Consider the following 17,380-nt stretch of genomic DNA (forward strand, 5'->3'; position numbering starts at 1 on the left):
TAATTCCACCCGGCCGGGTGATTTTCTGGACAGCGCAGTGTTCGTAAAACGGCCATAACTTCTTCTACGGGGCTCCGATTGAGGCGTTTAAGATATCCACGCGAAGCTCTTTCGAAGACGAAGAGAATGATGTGCATTGAGGGTTGATTGGACTTCAAAATCTCCAGTAAAATTGTCTCAAACCAAGACTGCTGCACATCCACCTATTTTGCACCTTTTTTCTACACATTCTTAACAAAATGGTCAACATACCAACATAATAGAGAAGTAGATATAAACACGCCTAATAATAGACGAAATATGATCAAATTCATACCAAACCACCCTCTAAAACCATGTAAAATCTAAGTGTGTCAACTCCCCCAAACTTACAAAATTGCTAGTCCTCGAGCAATGAAGAAAAAGAACTAAAAGAAGACTTGGATTTAAAAGGGTTTTAGACATTATCATCGTCTCAAAGAATATGGAATAAAGGAGCATATCACAATACAAATTCCATCATGTTAAGCTGTCGAATGCACTTTTACTACTAACTCGTATATCACCTTGGATTCATGCTTCACTCGGGATGTATATATATGTGTGTATATTCACCTCACTAAAAAGTGTATAAGATATCAAGTAGTCACTCAAATCAAGCAAAAATGCATGGTTTACCATAAGCTTGCTCAATGTCTGACCTCTCCTCTACCTCGTGTGACAATAAATCAAGAGTCCGAAAGGTCTTTTATGTAGGCTCTTTGGTAAGGTGAGGAAATATTTGGCTAAAGTGACTGAAATTCCCAAAACGTAAAATCCCGAGAAATCGCAACAATCAACTTTTATCTTCAGTCATTCTCAAAACACTTCTCGATAATAACTAGACTTTGTCTAATTTCTTCCCAACTTCCAAAGACCTCAAATTATTCTCTATATACAATTTTTTTCCTTTCTTCTTTTTCCTTTTTTTTTCTTTCTTCTTTTTCCTTTTTTTTTTTCTTTTTCGTTCATGTTTTTTTTTTCTAAGTACAAACTCCACCAACCTTTTTCAATTATACTTTCTCAACTCTTCTTTTCAAATCTCAACAAATTTAGAGTCTAGGATTCTCAATCCACTTGATTAGCTTGACAAAAGAAAAGGCTTAAGGCTCAAACTTGGCTAACAAGGGTGTTATATACTAAGGTTAGTGTTTAGGTAAAAATGAGGCTAACAACGATGGCCTAACATCTTCCCCTATATTTAAGGTCACTATGTAGACTCAAGAAGACCAGGAGCAAGTTCTAGAAACACATGCACAATTGATGATAAAACACACATGAAAGAATTGAAGGCTAAAAAATCTCACTTGGGTAAATAGCATGAATCAAGGCAAACAAGCAATTCGTTACTTATGCACCCAATTACTCAAACTCTCAAGTCAATGGTCAAGTGATAGCTCAAAATGGATGGTTCTTTTATCATAGACGACTAGTCTTCACCCCAATTACTACCAAAATTTTTTTTTCAATTCAAGCCCAAAATTTTCAATCAATCACAACTAATCAATCTATAAAACAATAAAATAAGTACCTCATTAGTGTCCCTATCCACCATATCATCCCCCCAAACTTATTCAAAGCTATGCAAAGAATAAGTTTGAAAAGTTGGTGGAGAAGGGAGACTTACACGATATGCAAGCAACACAAAACACACCAAAAACAAACTGAAACGATAAATTTAAAAGTTACCTACTAGGGGTTACCTCCCCTATAGTGCCTTTGGTTATCGTCGTCGGCTCGACGTCCTCCATGAGCTGCATCATGTCACGCCATAACTGGTGGTGTTAGACTTTCTGTCAATATTGGAAGCATATGATCTAGCCAATCTCTTCTTCCACCAAGTATTTTTCAGGGCTCCATCAGAAATTTTGGCTTCCACTTTGGGTGAATTTTCAGCTTTTGTTTTCTTCACCTTCACTTTAGGATTTGATGTAGTCTCTTCTTTAAAAATTGATCCACCACATGAACCAAACATCCATTGCGGTAAAGAAAAATCCCCATATGTGGACTCAATTTCTTGTGCCTTTTGGACCTCTAAAACGTGCACAGCTTTGCACTCCTTCTTCATAACAAGTTTTTCTTCCTCACGACTCTTCATAGCATTGTAGATAGATATGATGTGACGTTTGTTGCCCATATGAAGAGTGACCTCTCCCTTTGCTACATCTATCAATGCTTTTCCCGTTGCAAGGAATGGGCGCCCAAGGATAAGCGGTACATTCACGTCTTCTTCCATATCCAACACTACAAAATCGACGGGAAATATGAAGTCGTGTACCATCACAAGAACGTCCTCAACAATTCCTTTAGGATAGGTGATGGTTCTATCTGCCATTTGTAGCGTGATTGTTGTCGGCTTGAGAGTGCCGATCTTCATCTTTCTGAAAAACGATAATGGCATCAAATTTATGCTCGCCCCCAGATCACAAAGTGCCTTTGTCTGTCTGTCATTTCCAATGACGCATGAGATGTTGAAACTCCCAGGATCTTTAAGCTTGGCCGGTAGCTTTTTCTGAATTATGGCACTACAGTTTTCAGATATGTTCACCGTCTCATAGTCAGTCCACTTCTTCTTCTTGGAGAGCACATCTTTTAGAAACTTTGCATATGTAGGCATTTGCTGTAACGCCTCTACCAATGAGATGTTGATGTTCACTTTTCTAAATATGTCAAGAAACCGAGAGAAGTCATCATCTAGTTTCTTCTTCTGCACGCGCTGTGGAAATGGAATCTTAACCTCAGCAGGGGGTGCAGGTATCTCGGTGCTTGCCTTGGGAGGTGACACCTTTTCCACTGGTTCTTCTTCTTCCACTGTCTCATCTTGAGAGATTTTCTCCTTCTCTGCAGGCATGGTTGGGCCTTCATAGCTCTTTCCACTTCTCAGATTAATGGCCTTGCAATCCTTACAGTCTTTAGGATTTACAACCGTTTGTGAAGGAAATTGGCCTGGTTGATGCTGAATACCCACAGCCTGTGAAATCTGGCTTATCTGGTTATCGATGCTCTTCATGTGAATATTCAAGTCATTCACATTAGCTTCAACCTGCACTAGCCTTTTGTTGGAGTCTTTCATGCACTCTCCCGTTTGTTTCATAAAAGCCATTAACACATCTTTTAACTCATCATTCTTCGGTTCTGTGATTTGGCCATCTGATACCTGGAATCCGGGTGGTGGTTGCAGGGCATTATTCGGGTTCCCGTAGGACAAGTTGGGATGCACCTTGTTCCCATAGTGGTTGTAATTGCCTCCTCCTTGGTTGGGGCGGTAATTGTTGAAATTTCTGTTGTTGCCACCTTGATGAACGTAGTTCACATCTTTGACTCCTTGTTGCATCTCAGTCCCAACCTGACTCGTTCCCAAATACCCAAGCTTGTCAGTTATGAATTCCGGCTGCTTGGATATTGCATCCATCCTATCATTATCGGAGGTGGATGCCACCCTATAAGATCTGCCTCTGTCGTTTCTCCATCCATCATCATTTGAAGCCACCCTCTCAATCACTTCAAGTGCTTCTGCTTCCCCCAATTTCAAGAGAGATCCTCCGGCGCTCATGTTTAGTTCACGCATTGCTTCCAGCGTGCCTCCCCTGTAGAAGGTTAAGATCTGTTGTCCCGGAGTTAGCCCGTGATTGGGGCATCTTCTCATCAGCTGCTTGAACCTTTTCCACGCCTCCATGATATTCTCCTGAGGGTGCATCTTGTATTGAATGACCTCAGCTTGGCGTTTGAGTGCCTCGCTAGGTGGATAGTATTTCTCCAAGAACAGCTCCACCATTGCATCCCATGTGGGCACAGAGTTAGGACCCATGCTGTCATACCAGTCCTTTGCATCATCCTTCAAAGAGAATGGGAATAATCTGAGGCGAACTTGCTCATCTGTGACCCCGTTCGCCTTCACTGTATTGCTGATCTGTATAAACTTGGTGAGGTGCTTGTTGGCATCTTCTGAGCCTGTCCCACCAAATGCATTTGCTTCTGCCCTGTCTATCAACCCCGGCCTCAATTCGAAACTGTTGGCCGCTATCCCCGCATTGTTGACAGGGGGATTAGTGACCTGTCTGTAGGCAAACTGATTCTGTACGGGCACTGGCCTCACGTTCTGCTCATCCAATTGCCTCTGCATATCAGCCAACTGCAGACGGAGTGCACGAATGACAGGATCCTCATTGTTGTTCTCCTCCCCGTTATCCATTAGAATTGGGGAATGAGGCTCGTACTGGATAGGTGATGGAGGTGGAGATGGAGTGGGTGATGGAGTTCTCTGAATAGGAGAAGGTAGTCGCCTATGAGCGGGTGAAGAAACCCGATTCCTTTGGTTTAACCTTCTCTGTGCGTTCCTCCTTCTGTTGGTTGCTTCGATCTCGGGATCGATAGGCTCTAAAGGTGGACCTTTAGAACGCGTGTGCATACAACCTGAACAAGGAAACACATCTATTAGAGCACTCAAAATAAAAAGTAAAAATAAAGCAAGTAAAATCTAGACTAGTAATCTCAATTATTATCACGATATTAAGCTATAATGACACACAATTGTCCCCGGCAACGGCGCCAAAAACTTGACTCAACTTATTTTTACACAAGTGATACCCGCAAGTGTACGGGGCTAGTGTAGCAATTAGTAAGCAAGAGTATCGTATCCCACAGAGACAATTTCGTATCAACTTAACTACCACGAACAAAGATTAACTACTATCTAGACAATCAAGAAACGTTTGGTTTGTTCTAACAACTAATAAAAGCATATAATAAGCAAATAATAACTAAGAACACGGAGACACGGTGAGAAAAGATAATATGGAGAAAATTGCAGAACTCAAGGATCCGATGCACAATTCTAAGCTCTTATCCAATCGATTTGCCTTACCTTTTGGTGTCTCTAGAGTTACTAAGCCGACCACAATTATAGATTAAACCCCCTCCCGAGGTGAAAAACCTGTAGATTAGGTGCTAGGATCGAATTCCCCTTCTAATCCTAAACTCCTAACTCCCAAAAGCTCGATTAGGTCAATGACCTCACTCAAAACCTCAACTCTCCCGAGTTATATTGTATTAAGGTGTGAATTATTCTTATTTCAGGATTAATTATTTCATCTCCCGATTAATCTAATTAATCCTACACAATCAAGTGGTGATCAAGCAATTGAAAGGAATAAACTCAAAAACAATCAAATAACTACAAGAGCAAGGCAAGAACAAAATCAATCGGATAAAAACTATGAAATTAGTGCATCATCACCAAGAATTCTACAAGAAAAGTTTAGTTACTCATGTTCATAAAGGAAGCCATGTTCAACACAAAGTAATCCATCAAAAACATAAAATAAAGATACTAAATACTCCTGTAAGATCGATCTATGGAGTGAAGCTTCAATCTTTCGATGTGGACTCTTCAATCTTCAAATCTCTCTCTCCAAAGTATCCTTGAGGGTATTTGTGTGTGTAGGGGCGGTAGGTGTGGAATAGAATGAACCCTAGGCTTCTTCTCCTCTTAATCCCCATCAAAAATCGCGTTTTTGGCATAAAATTACGCCAAAATAACGTACCCGACCGGGTGGAATTATAAAGGGTAAAATTCACCCGGCCGGGTGATGATTTTTGACCAGTTTCTGCTCAATTTGCGACACCAGGCCGGGTGAATTTACAGGGTAATAATTCCACCCGGCCGGGTGATTTTCTGGACAGCGCAGTGTTCGTAAAACGGCCATAACTTCTTCTACGGGGCTCCGATTGAGGCGTTTAAGATACCCACGCGAAGCTCTTTCGAAGACGAAGAGAAATATGTGCATTGAGGGTTGATTGGACTTCAAAATCTCCAGTAAAATTGTCTCAAACCAAGACTGCTGCACATCCACCTATTTTGCACCTTTTTTCTACACATTCTTAACAAAATGGTCAACATACCAACATAATAGAGAAGTAGATATAAACACGCCTAATAATAGACGAAATATGATCAAATTCATACCAAACCACCCTCTAAAACCATGTAAAATCTAAGTGTGTCAAAAGACTTTCGTACTCTATGACAATAAAAACAATACTACTATACATCAAGATAAAGTGATTTTATGTTAAATTTGTATGAGTAGTCTTTTTACTCATGTTATGATACGATACCACAACCAGGGGAGCCGGCACAGCCACCGGAGACGCGAGCCGCAGCAACGGGAGCAGGCCAGCTGACGGAGCAGGACTCCATTGCGACGTCAAAGCCGAAGAGGAATACGAGGCCTCCACAACGGTTGGGCGATTTTGTTCCAAAGTAGTTTTATTTATTAATTAAGTTAATTACGTTAGTTTTGCTTTATTTAAGGACTATTAGTATTTTTATTATTTATTTTTCGCATGAGTCGAGTCGGGTTTTCTTTGTTAATTCTTTCCCGATGGATATAGGATTAGGTCGAATCAACCCTAGGGTCCGTAGTTTATAAATAGGGCTTTTCTTCACACATTATGCATCAATAAAAATACAGTTGCCCAAACCTATCGTTGTTTTCTTGTGACACAAGTTTTCGAGCCTGATTGCCTGACGGGGAAGAACTCCCGCACACAATCCGCTCGCTAGTCGTCGATCCCAAAGCCGGTCGCCGGCCGATCGATCTTCGCCGAGAAAGAACTCGGAACGGTTAAGGGAAAGGCCCTTAACAACTGGTGCTTTCATCCAGTACTCATGAAACGATACAACAACAACGGCAAGGCCGTGTGGGGCTCAGGCCGTCAAGATTCTTACCCACCGCACAGATTCGGTGGACGTGTTCCGATGATGGGGGGCCGCCGTGATCAGGGGGGATTTCAGCGGCCGACTATGGAGAATAGTGAGTTTGAGACGCGGGTGGGGGACGATTTGCCCCCCGGAGGACCCGGTTGGCATGAAACTAGACCGTATCCTTGAACGATTCGACAAATTAGATATATGGAAAGAGGAGACCGACGTCCGGTTAGACAATATGGAGCCGCCGCCGTCGGGGTCTGCGGACAGGGACGAGTGGGAGGACGATGGAAATCGTTGGCGCAATTCGGGGGACAGAGGCCCGCGAGTGCAGACCTGCCCATCCAGAAATCGGGGCGGGGGGATGGATTATCGTGGTCGTGGCGATAACAGAAGTCGTACGGGATTTGGAGGAGACCATTCTTCCGGGTGTGCCCCGTCTGGGGAGCGCCCGCCATCATGCTGGGACCCACCCCAGCGGTTCCAGGCTGCGGGCTACGACAAGCCAGAACGAGTAAAAATGCAGCCCCCCCGCTTCGACGGGACCGATGTAGCAACGTGGATTTCGAAGGTCCAATTCTACTTCAACCATCTGATGATGCCCGAGGCCCAGCGATTGCACTACGCGGTCATGTTGTTTGACCAACCGGCGGCAGAATGGGTGTTCAATTACTGCTCAAATAATGAATTCGTGACATGGCAAGAATTCCTGGAAGACGTACGTCACCGTTTTGATCGTCAAAGCTTCAAAAATTTTTACGGCTTGATAGCAAAGTTAACACAAACTGGGACGGTACTGAAATACCATGACACGTTCGAAAAATATATGAATCGGGTGAAAGGGGTGCCGGAGTCGGATCTGTTTACATTGTTCATCGCGGGCCTTAAACCCGACATGCAGGAGCGGCTGCAGCTGCACAGACCGTCGTCCCTAGCAGCGGCTATGGCTCTAGCATTGGAGCTGGCGGACACGCAGGCTGACCGTTGGCACCAGCCGGCCCAACCGGCGGCAAACCGTCGGCCCTGGCAGAACAGGGACAGAAGGGGTCCGACGGGAGCCACCCCCGGGCAGCAGCCACCCCAGGCTTCGGGTGCGGCGATTCAACCCCAGGGAGGGTCGGTCCGACCGCCTGTTCAGATGAGATCCCCGATGGTTCGGGTTTCGTCGGCGGAGAAAGCGGAAAGGGCTCGGATGGGCCTGTGCTATTACTGTCCCGACAAATGGGTAATAGGCCACGTATGCAAGCAACGTTTATTGTGCTATGCGGAGGAAGAGGATGTTAATGTGGCTTCAGACGACGAGTTTCTAACGGAGGAGAATGTAGCGACAGACATCTCCCATATCCAAGCCATGAAAGGGGGACAGCGGTCTCGACACCTAAAGGTAACGGGTATGATTCACGAGAGGGAAGTTAGCATCCTCATTGATACCGGCAGTGACAGGGATTTCCTACACCCGAGGATTGCAGAGGTCCTCCACTTGCCTTTATCGCCGATTCATCCCTTTCGGGTAGTGGTCGGAAATGGCGAGGCCCTACTTTGCACGCATGTCTCGCGACAGACGAAGTTGGAGGTACAAGGGACAGTTTTCGTGATAGACTTACATATCCTGCCTATCCATAGGCCGGACGTCATTCTAGGAATGGATTGGTTGGAATCGTTGGGGAAAGTAACGACTGATTTTGTGGGAAAGACACTGGAATTTACTCAAGGAGATAAGCCGGTCATCTTGAAAGGAATTCTGCCCCATCCCAGACGTCTTAATCTACACTCGCTGTTGGCACTGTCATCTTCTCGCGTGGATTATGATCTTTTTGAGGTTGTGCTGATGGAGCCGGAGGATACTGCCCCGACCACCGTCGCGGCGACAGAATTTCCAGCCAACCTGCCGCCGGGGGTGACGACCGCGTTGGACCGCTTTCGGCAGGTTTTCGGCCTTCCGACGGGCATTCCCCCGGCTAGACCATTCGACCATCGCGTACACCTGTTGCCTGGGGCGAACCCCGTGAATGTGAGGCCATACCGCTATCCGTATTTCCAGAAGAACGAGATAGAGCGGCAGGTCAAGGACATGTTGGAGCAAGGTATTATTCAGAGGAGCAGTAGTCCATTTTCGTCGCCGGTTCTCCTGATCCGCAAGAAAGACGGAACCTTCCGGTTCTGCATTGATTACAGAGCATTAAACAACGCTACTGTGCCCGACCATTTCCCCATCCCAACAGCAGACGAGCTCTTTGACGAGTTGGGCAAGGGGCGGGTTTTCACTAAATTGGATTTGCGATCGGGATACCATCAAATACGGATGCACGACAAGGACATATTCAAGACGGCCTTTCGCACTCACGACGGCCACTATGAATTCTTGGTCATGCCGTTTGGATTAACAAACGCCCCGTCCACATTTCAGGCAGCTATGAATGCGATTTTTCAACCAATGCTGCGAAAGTTCGTCATTGTTTTCTTCGATGACATATTGGTGTACAGTCCGTCGGCGGAATCGCATGTAGAACATTTATCGGCGGTCCTGACTGTGCTGCAAGATAACAACTTCTATGTAAAGCTTACTAAATGCTCATTTTGCAGTACGACTGTGGAATACTTAGGCCACCTAATCAGTGAAGGGCTCCTTAAAGCCGATCCTGCCAAAATCGAGTCGATGACCGCGTGGCCGCAGCCAAAGACCGTAAAACAGCTCCGCGGTTTCCTGGGCCTGACGGGTTACTATCGTCGGTTTGTGGCAGGTTACGCAGTGATTGCGGCCCCATTGACAGAATTGCTTAAGAAGGACGCTTTTGATTGGACCGACGCAGCGGGTACAAGCTTCCAGAACCTCAAGCACGCGATGACCACGGCTCCGGTCCTACACCTCCCGGATTTCAACCTTCCGTTTTGCATAGAGACGGATGCATCGGACCTCGGCATTGGGGCAGTGCTCTTACAGAAAAATAACCCTATTGCTTACTTTAGCAAGAAACTAGGACCCCGTCGTCGGGCGGCGTCAACCTACCATAAGGAACTATACGCGATAGTGGAGGCGGTCCAGAAATGGCGACAATATCTGTTGGGCCGCGCGTTTATCATAAGAAGTGACCAAAAGAGTTTGAAGGAATTGCTCCAACAAGTGGTCCAGACCCCCGATCAACAGCTGTATGTCTGGAAGCTTATGGGTTATAAATTCACGATAGAATACAAGAAGGGGTGTTCGAACAAAGTAGCGGATGCCTTGTCGCGTCGCGAGGAATCATCGCTTGTTCCGGGTGAGGGCAACGCGCCCACGACAGGGAGTTCCGAGGCCGACGCCGATGCCGAGGCCGCGTGCGACGGCGCATTACTGAGGGCAGCGGTTCAGCCCGTGCCCAACCTGATCGATCTGCTGCGCAGTGAAACAGCATCTTCCCCTGAAATGCGCGAACTCACGGCGAGGATCAAAGGGGGAGAGGCGCCGCCTCACCTGACGTGGGTGGATGGTCTTGTTTATCATCGGCGCAGGATTTTTGTGGGGTCACGCTCGTCGGCGAGAACGCCGATTCTTACCGAATACAACAGTTCACCCGCAGCGGGTCATCCGGGCTTTGAGAGGACTCTGCGGCGAGTCGGAGGGGATTTTTACTGGCCCAACATGAAGAAGGAAGTAAAGAGATTTGTGGAAGCTTGCGTCATCTGTCAGACCACGAAATACTCCACGCAAAAGCCAGCTGGGCTATTGCAGCCATTACCGATTCCATCACAGGTATGGGAGGACGTATCCATGGACTTCATCACGGGCCTTCCACCATCGCGGGGGTACACGGTTGTTATGGTTGTGGTCGATAGGTTATCTAAATACGCGCATTTCGCGCCTCTCCCCACCAAGTTCGATGCCATGAGGGTGGCACACTTGTTTGTTAATACTGTAGTGCGGCATCACGGGTTTCCCAAAACCTTAGTCTCGGATCGTGACTCGGTGTTCTTGAATAAGGTGTGGGAAGAAATTATGCGACTTAGTGGGACTAAACTGAACTTCTCAACTGCTTATCACCCACAGTCGGATGGCCAAACGGAGGTCAGAAATAGGGGTCTCGAGCAGTATTTGCGGGCATTCACGGCCGATCGCCCTTCACGATGGACCAATTTCCTTCCGTGGGCGGAGCTGGCCCTAAACTGTTTCCACCATGCGGCGCTAGGCTTGTCCCCGTTTAAGGCTTTGTATGGCCGTGACCCACCAAGCCTCGTATTCACGGCGCCCTCAACCGGGACGCCCCCATCCGTGGCGGAGATGATCACGCAGCGGAGCGAGCTGCTGGTTGAGCTCAGACGGAACTTGGAGCGTGCACAGCAGCGAATGAGGGACTCAGCCAATAAGCATCGCCGCCATGTGGAGTACGCGGTCGGCGATAGGGTGCTTTTGAAATTGCAGCCCTACAGACAACATTCGGTCGCTCGGCCCTTATCCGCGAAATTGGCGCGTCGTTACTATGGACCTTTTGATGTATTGGAACGAATTGGGCAGGTTGCATATCGGTTGAAGCTACCGGATGGGAGTCGGATACATAACGTGTTTCATGTGAGCCTGTTACGACCTTTTGTGCCCGGCGATAGCGATGGAGTGGGCGGGGAATTGCCCAGCGATTTTTTTGGAAATAGGCCGCTTGTTTACCCGGTTAGAGTGTTGGAGAAAAGGGTACTTTGGCTGGAGGGACAGCCACGTGACCACGTGCTCATCCGGTGGTCCGACGGGTCGGAGTCACCAACATGGGAGCCCTGGGAGGTGGTCGAGCGCAGATTCCCGAACGTGCTCCTTGAGGACAAGGATGTTGCTATCGAGGGGGGAGTTGATACGATACCACAACCAGGGGAGCCGGCACAGCCACCGGAGACGCGAGCCGCAGCAACGGGAGCAGGCCAGCTGACGGAGCAGGACTCCATTGCGACGTCAAAGCCGAAGAGGAATACGAGGCCTCCACAACGGTTGGGCGATTTTGTTCCAAAGTAGTTTTATTTATTAATTAAGTTAATTACGTTAGTTTTGCTTTATTTAAGGACTATTAGTATTTTTATTATTTATTTTTCGCATGAGTCGAGTCGGGTTTTCTTTGTTGATTCTTTCCCGATGGATATAGGATTAGGTCGAATCAACCCTAGGGTCCGTAGTTTATAAATAGGGCTTTTGTTCACACATTATGCATCAATAAAAATACAGTTGCCCAAACCTATCGTTGTTTTCTTGTGACACAAGTTTTCGAGCCTGATTGCCTGACGGGGAAGAACTCCCGCACACAATCCGCTCGCTAGTCGTCGATCCCAAAGCCGGTGGCCGGCCGATCGATCTTCGCCGAGAAAGAACTCGGAACGGTTAAGGGAAAGGCCCTTAACATGTTACTACTCAAATGGAAGATGAGTAGTATTAGTCAGATCAATTTTGACATTTTATCCACAATTTTTGCTACGAAGGAATTAAAAATCCAAATCCAAATTGATATCAAAGGTATTTTAATTATCTTATATCCAACTGAATATCACTATGGATGTGGATTTTGAACAAAATATTCCTCCCTAACAACTGACATTACCTAGGACATGAAAGCTCAATGGCCTCAATTACAAACGATGACTCTTCACGAGTTTCGTTCAAATTCAACGAGAAACTAAACGTTCGACCTTGACATAGGTCCGTCGCCGGCTGCTCCAGCTTCCCGTTTATCCCTTCTCAAGAGCAACGCTACTAGTCCTATCATCTCGACTTCTGTTTGAAACTGCAAACGTTTTAGGTGCCGGATGTTGAACTCGTAGTCTTGCTGCACTGCACACATCCAGATGATCATCAAGATGGTTATGCTATCGTCGTTTTTTAAGTATGGTGGTTGCATACGAGGAAGAAAGAGATACGAGGGCCATGACGAGGTACCGTATGATTTGTTGTAGCACCCCGGAAAATTGTGACTTTTTTTTATTATTTTTATTTGATGGCTTATTTTATTTTAATTAATGTGGTTGTTGAATTTGGAATATCTTTCATGTAATTTAATTTCTATGTGTTTGAGTTAGCGATGCGAGTATTAGTTGTTGTGAGTTATGCGAGTTAATGTGATTAAGCTTCCAATGTGTGAATTAACTTAAATGGGATAATGCATAATCATTCTAGCCATTTTATTTGAAATTTTCGGCCCTCCTATTTATTGGAAATAATACTTTCTTTCTTGGATTTAATTAATTGCTTTGGGATATTTATCTAAATTAAATCCAAACCAAATTATCCATATGCTATTTTACATGATTTTCGACCCCTTGGCCATCCCTTGAGATTTTCGAAATCTCCTATTAATTAGGAGAGGGAATTATTTTTATAGATTTAATTGGTATCTTGTTTATCTATTTCCTTGAATTAAAGTCCAATTAAATCTTACAATATCTTGCCAAATCTCTCCATATCCTATGTTAATTAGGATTTGATTCTTTCTTTCCCTAAAACCTCATAATTTTCGCCCATATGCCTTTCAATTACTTGTGGATTAATTTATTTGTTACCTATTTTGTGGGAGTCTTTTCCTACAATAAATTACCAAATTTAAATCTTATTCCTATTTGATTTGAGGATTAAGTATTTTTCCTTGATTTTTCCCATTATACACGCCCCTTTTTATTTCCCCACTTGGAGATGCTTGAATTATTTTGTTACCTTATTTATGAGATACTCAATATCTTTTTACCTATTTTGTGAGTATCTTTCTCTCCAAGTAAATACCAAATAAATATCTATGCTAATTAAATAGCAATTTTCGAAAATTACTCCCCCACATACTACACGCCTATTTTCCCTTTAATGGTGGGATTTATTCATTGACCTCTATTTTATTCTTCCACAATTTTAATTGCTTTATTGTGGGATTTATCCTAGACTATAAATTAAAAGAACCCTAACCCTAGCCCTCATATTTTTGCCTCCATCTTCTCTCCATACCACACGTCTCTCTCTTCCTCTCCTTCTCTACCAATCCTTCACCAATTCTTTGTTCTTGCATCATTGTGGAGTTGGAAATTCAAGATTCATCGAAGAATCGCATCATTCGTCATTCCTACCGATAGTTTTTCAAGAGAAAGGTATACTTTGATTCATCTTTCTCCTTCTTACCATTGAATCCATGTTTCTTGGTCCCCTCATGCATATAGTGAGTGTAGAAATCGTAGATCTAAAAATTAATCGGTTGGGAAGGATGTTTTCATGAGAAAGTATGTGTATGTGCGTGTATGTATGTGTGTGTGTGAGTTTGTGGATGATTCATTGGTGAATGCTATGTGTAAATAGGAGAACATGGTTGTGATGTCGTTTTTGAAGCGGGAATATGTGTTGAAAGCATGAATATGTATGCCAAAGGGTTCGTATCGTTTATGATGGTGAATGTTGGGGTAGGCAATATGAGAAAACGATGAAAGGAACGATAGGGCATGCATGAGTAATGTGTTGATAGAAAACTGATTGTGTTGTATTATGTGGTTATGATGTTGATAAGGGTTGTTGTGCGTACGTGGGTACGAAGAGCAAGGATTTCAATAAAGTTGTGAACCGTGTTTGTAAGCAATCGAGGTGGGCTTTCTTTTACTAAACTCTTTTACGTTTCAAAATTATGATATTGGAGATATAAGGGTGGTTTAAAGTGTTATGTCATGTCATGATTGTTTTGATGTTGAGATTGTTGCCTAGTTCGTTTGAGTTTGCTCCGTTAGGCTATAGGGCTATGTGTGAAACGAATTCGGGTCTGAGTAGGGCCGCAAACCCTATCAGGTTGTGTACACAGGTGGGATTGGGAGCCGTCCTTGCTAGTCGGCCGGTCTCATGGGCGAATAGTGTGGCCACACTTTCATCGCATTATGGTAAGAGGATGTGATTGATTGATTGTGGAGAAAGTGGGGAGATTGTTTTGACTGGCCAGTCTACGAAAATGTTTTGTGATACTCGATGATATTCTTTTCTAAAATGTTAAAACTCGAGTTCACTATGGTATGGATGACATAAATTTTATCAAATATTTTGGCGTGTGTCCACTGAGTAAGTCAAGTACTCAGCCCTGCATATGTTTTCTTTATGTGCAGGTTGAGCGGTGATGTTGAGGCGGATGTTGAGTCGAGCCTTAAGAAATTCCGGATGCGTCGTATCTTCATACATTGGCGTCTCCCTATGACTCTCTAGACACCTTTATTCAACTGCCTTGTTTCGAATCGTTCTTGATAAAGTCATTCGTTATGCTCTACACTACTTTATGACATTAATTACCTTGAGATATTAACCAGCTGCTTAATTGTTTAATTGATTAAAACTTTTCTTTTGAAGCTTTGTTTAAGATGTTGTCTTTCATTTTTTTCCCCTTCTTCTTCCCCGCTCCTTAGTCCCTTCCCTAGTCACGATTTCCCCGTCTTTACTATCCTTAGTAAGGGCGGTCGTGACATTTGTTGAGGGCGCAAGACCTATACAAGTGCACCCAGCATACAAGGAGTAAGATAGAAATAAGAAACGCGCAGCTGAGTCTGATAACGACAGCAACAGCTAGATGATGACGACGGTGGCCGATAATCTTTGGATACGAAGTTGTTTCTGAAAGAAAAAGATATATGAGAACACAAACCAAGATATTGTTGGAATCGTGCTTGGTCAAATAACTTTGACTAATAATAAATGTTACAAGACATTTAATTTTGTGAAATTAAATGCAATAGCGTCGATCTACGTTCCGAGTAGATGACCGTAGTATATTCATTTTCTCAAATCCGATTCCCGGTGAGTGAGAAATAATATATTAAAGTTGGTCACAATAAAGCTAAAAATGAGCTATGAGAAAAACTAAGGGAGTAATTAACTAAGTGTTAATTATCCCACATCGGGGATGATAAACTTCTTTGATGAAGTATATAATAAGATGAATTATTATGTGTAATAATTATCGTGGAACAAGACGGGTGACAGAGCCCACACGAGCGCGCCGCCGCCCGCCCACGAACCGCGCACCGTGCCCCGGGTGTCGGGTGCCTTGTACCTTGTGCCTTGTGTGGTCTTTGGAGCTGGTCGTTGAGCGTGATTCAAGCCCCGCTTATTCTTTTTAGACCACCTCAAACTTGGTCTTTGGGCTGTTCTTTGGAGCTGGTCGTTGAGCGTGGTTCAAGCCCGGCTTATTCTTTTTAGACCACCCCAAATTCCACGCTATCCCCGTTGGACCTCGACGCATAACGGGAGACAAAAGGTCCACGTTGGACCCTGACGGTCCATGGTTGTATCCCGTCGTGTAGCATGTCCAGGTGCGTCGTGTCTCTTCAGCTCCCAATAGCTAGTGCACCAGTCAATAACCCCCGACGGTTACAGTCAAGCCATCATGGCACACATAATGGCTGTTGACTCCATCAATGCCCCAGCGGGTGGACTTGGCCTATAAATAGGCATGCATCCATTGCATTCCACACAGAACAAACACAAGCATTGTTGCATACACGCTCTCTCCCTCTCTGCATAATCTTCCCGTCGAAGCTCTGCCCCCGCCTTACTCCCGTTCATCGGAGCTCTGCTGCTAGCGGTGCTGCTACTTCAGAAACGAAGTCGTTTTATCTTTGGGGACGACACGCCAAACCGAGAGCACTAACGGGGCGTATCTCGTATTGTGGAAAGAGGACTCCTAGACTCGGCTTACTGCTTTCCACAGACTTTTCCGTGTAATTTTGTTTTCAGTTGTTTCCGTGTAATTTCCTTATTTTTATTTCCGTGTATTTTTCTCCCGGCAAGTTTGTATCTCAAATGATTTTGGGACAACGTGCTTCTCTTTGCTGGCGTAATAAAAGCATCAGCAATGGCGGACGTCCACGCGGAATTCCCACCGGCGTGCGGGAATTCCGTGGCGGACGACCGCCATTGTGCGTCCCTTCCACAGATACGGAATTTTGCGAAGGAATTCGCAGTTCCGCCGCGTTCCGCGGAATTCCGTGCGGACGTCCTCCATTGCATTGACGCCCGCGGAATTCCCGTTTAATGCATTAAATGTTTTTTTTGGTTCCTATATATACATCCCGTTGAACTTCATTTCATTCGTACCACTTGTATTAAAAAGTTTCTCTGTCTCTAAATTTCTTTTATATATCCGTAATGGCCGGTAGTGGTAGTGGTAGTGGTAGTGGTAGTGGTAGTGGTGGGCATTATGAACACATGATGCGGATGATATACGCACGTGTGCGGGAGGCCGCAGAGAGGGATGAACAAGCGGCCTCTGCGCCGGCAGTGCCTCGACCCATCCATCGTTGCACTATAGTGCCCCGGGATCACCTCGCTGCCCACAGGCGGTTGTACGAGGATTACTTTGCGCCGGAGCCACGGTTTGGAGAGAACCTATTTCGGCGTCAGTTTAGGATGCATCGGCAGCTCTTTATGCGTATCGTGGGCGCTTTGGAGCGTCGATACAGGTATTTTAGGGTGCGGGAGGATGAGGCTGGTAAACCCGGCCACATGCCAATTCAGAAGTGCACTGTCGCAATTATGCAGTTGGCATACGGAGGTTCGACGGACATGTTCGACGAGTACCTCCACATCGGCGAGACGACTGCGCGCGACTGCCTGAAGTATTTTTGTCAGGGCGTTAGAGAGATATTCGGGGATAGGTATCTTCGGAAGCCTACCCCCGAAGATTGTCAGGCTCTGCTGGA

The sequence above is a fragment of the Salvia splendens genome, chromosome 21 (assembly GCF_004379255.2).
Source record: "Salvia splendens isolate huo1 chromosome 21, SspV2, whole genome shotgun sequence".
Taxonomy (NCBI): Eukaryota; Viridiplantae; Streptophyta; class Magnoliopsida; order Lamiales; family Lamiaceae; genus Salvia; species Salvia splendens.